Genomic DNA, 3,366 nt, shown 5'->3' with positions numbered 1-3,366 from the left:
GTTGCAGATGGATGAGGACTTGGCGTAGCCCGGCTCATGGTCTTCCCCTTCTGTATTCATCGCACCCCAAACATCAGAGTAATCATAGTCAATCTCTTCATCAGGGTTGGGGTCAAAGAAATGGAACACCGCACAAAGCTCCTCCATGGTTAGTGAATGGTTACGGTTGCCAAGGCGGAAGTCGATGCTCTCGGGGTGCGGGAACGGCGGTTATTGTGCACCTTCAGCATGCTTAGGAACTCTAGAGTGAGTCTCCTATATGATAGTCATCTCCCTTGAAACATGTGGATGAGGCCATTCCCTTCCCCGACGTTGCTCAACGCCCAAAAATCTTCTAAGATCCCCAAAGTATCTAGGGGAAGCTCGATGGGGTATCGTGAGGGTGACGTTTCTCTTACCGAGACTTTTTTCCACATTACCTTATGCTCGTCCGTCGGAAGGCTAATTCTATAGTTCTTCGCATTCTCGGGCTTTCCTCTTGTTGTCATTGTCTTACAAAAGAAAACCAATCTCTAAAAAGAGCACCTAATAATAGACAAATAAGGGTTCCCCCAAACTTGCACTCAACTAAGCATACATCAAAAAATCAACAAAAATGTGCAAGTTTGTATCAAATAGGCATCCTAAATGGTAGCATGTGATCATGTAAAATAAAACCAACAATTTAGAGCATAAACAATCCATCCCCCAACGTGAATTCGTCCTCATGCAGAGACGTATCAACAAAATCAACACAAATCAACAATCTCTCTAACTAAACATGTATTGCGATTCATTGAAGTAATAATAGCCTCACAATGCTATGAACATGATTGCAACATATAAACAACTAAGAACAAGAGGGAAATTCACCAACCAAAAACCAACAATTCATCACCCTAGGCAAAATTTAACCATGAAAAACAAGTAGAAACCTCATTAAACTCATCCCTCAAATTAAAACATGCTTTTCAACCGAATAATTCATCAAGAGAGAGCAAAATCCATGGAAGAATTCAATCTAAACTCAGAAATTAAAAGTGGGTTTCATACCTTGAATTTGAGTGAATTTAAACGATGAAAGCTTGAAATTCGGAATGGAATGGGAAAATGAGAGTGTGGGTGTGCGAATTTGGTGATATTTTGTTGTTGGGGTCGTGTGCAAGAAAAAATTGGAGAAGATGGTGGAAAGAATGAGAGAAAACTCACCTTAAATAGGCGAACCCGCGTTTCTGCCCCTTCCGTGGCGACCGCTACGCGTGTTGCGAAAATGGCGCATCTCTCCAACGGGCAGCGCAGCGACTGCTCCAACCTGCCCTAGGGCCCGACATGCTCCTGCACACGTGTAAAAACGGTAGCAGCCGCCACGAGTTAATTTTTTTTATGTGCACAGAAAATGCACGAAAATTAAAGGAAATACAGAAGACCAAAACCGAAGGAAAATAAATTAAAAATAAATTGGGTTGCCTTCCAACAAGCGCCTTTGTTTTAAAGTCGTTGGCTCGACTTGGAGTGACCCAACTACGTGGGTGGATCAACGACTCTAGTGCTGAAAACCGCAAACGGGACCATTTTGTTGCAAATTTTTCTCTACCATTTGTATTTTCCGTTCGAGTTCTTGATCATATAGACTTCGGGGTCGGCTAGAGTTTGGGACTTCTTCTTGTCCTTCTTCTTCTTCTTAGACTTTTCCTACAAGGGAGGTTTAGCATGCTTAGGCTTGTTCTTTTTAGAAGCTTGAGGAAGAGTATGGACAATAAAGATAGAAGGGTTAGAAGAATCCTCCCCTTCAAATGGCATAAAAGGCTTAGACGTGCCGGTCATCATGACCGCCCTGCATTCACGCTCCATCTTGGCTTGTTGCGCCTCTTCATACTTAAGCATCTCGCTCTCAATCTTGTAGGTGGAGCGGCTATAGTTGTCTCTAATTGTGATCTCGCCTCTACCTACATCAATAAGAGCTTTGCATGTGGCTAGAAAATCAATGCCTAAGATTAGAAGTACATTTTTGTCCACTTTCATATCAAGTATAATGAAGTCGGCAAGGAAGATAAAATCGTCTACCTTTAACAAGACATCCTCAATCATGCCCACTATTTTGATTGACGAGTTATCGGCCAACCTTATGATCACATCCGACGTCTTGAGAGGTCCGATGTTGAGCTTTTCATAATATTTCAGCGGCATGAGGTTGATGCTAGCCCCTAGATCGCAAAGGGCCTTGTCTACTTTCCCTTCTCCAATTGAGCACCTAATGATGAATTGGTCGGGATCTCTTTGCTTCATAGCCCTCTCCCTTTGAATGATCTCGCTGCAATGGTGAGACAACTTAAGGTCGGCTTTTGTAGGCTTTTTCTTTCCCATCACGGCCTCCCTTAGTAGCTTCGAGTACCTAGGTATTTCCCGCAACGATTCAACGAGAGGAATATTAGTATGGACCTTACAAAACATGTTTAGAAAATGCTTGAACTGCTCTTCAAGCTAGAAATTCTTCTTTGGCTGGAAGGGGAGTACAATCCTGTTATGCCGCACGAGTTCTATCTTGGCGGGCGCCTCTGCCTCTTCAGTGGGGGGCCACTGCGGGGTATGCGGCGGTCCGCTAGGTGTCGGGCAGAATCCAGACTATGGTCCAGTGGCAGGCCGCTGCGGGGTGTGCGGCGGTCCACTAGGCGTCAGGAAGTCCCCAGATTTCATTCCGGAGATGCTCCCTTCATCCTTTTTCTGCTTGGCGACCCACTTCTTATTTATGTCAGCCACTCGTGCTGCTGCCTTTGCCTTATCTTCCTCAATTTTTTGTTGGACTTGGTCCATTTTTGTCTTTATGTTCGAGACGGCAGTGGAAATTGTGCTTATTCCGGCCTCGAGGTTGTTCAACCTTGCTTCAACGACTCCAATCTTGATGTCGTTGGCTTTTCTATCTTGCACTAGCACCTCCAAAATCTTCATGATGCCTTGGTCATACTTCTCCTCTTTTTTAATGGGCTCAACTACTCCACCTTTGCTCACATTAAATCATGCGGGGGGTTGCAAGAAATTATTATTAGAGTACGAAAGGTTAGGATAAGGACGGTTCCCATTATAATTATTGAAATTACCGCCCCCTGATTAGGGCGATAATTGTTGTTATAAGGTCTATTGGGACCGCCTCCTTATTGCACGTAGTTGACATCTTCCATACGCGCAGGAGAAGCGTCGGATTTAGTGACCGCGATGATGGAGGTCGGTGGAGCCGGATCCTCTTTTCTTGATGTATCCATTTGGTAAACCTGATCTCTAAGCTTGGCCAATTCCTTTGCAAAGGAGCTCTCTTCGGCCTCCTCTATAGCTGCTACTCTCCTCGAGTTGTGCCTCTCTTTCGACCACCCCCTGCTGTTGGTGGCGAACTCT

This window comes from Salvia splendens, chromosome 13 (genome assembly GCF_004379255.2).
Source record: "Salvia splendens isolate huo1 chromosome 13, SspV2, whole genome shotgun sequence".
Classification (NCBI taxonomy): Eukaryota; Viridiplantae; Streptophyta; class Magnoliopsida; order Lamiales; family Lamiaceae; genus Salvia; species Salvia splendens.
This window is presented reverse-complemented; position numbering follows the sequence as displayed.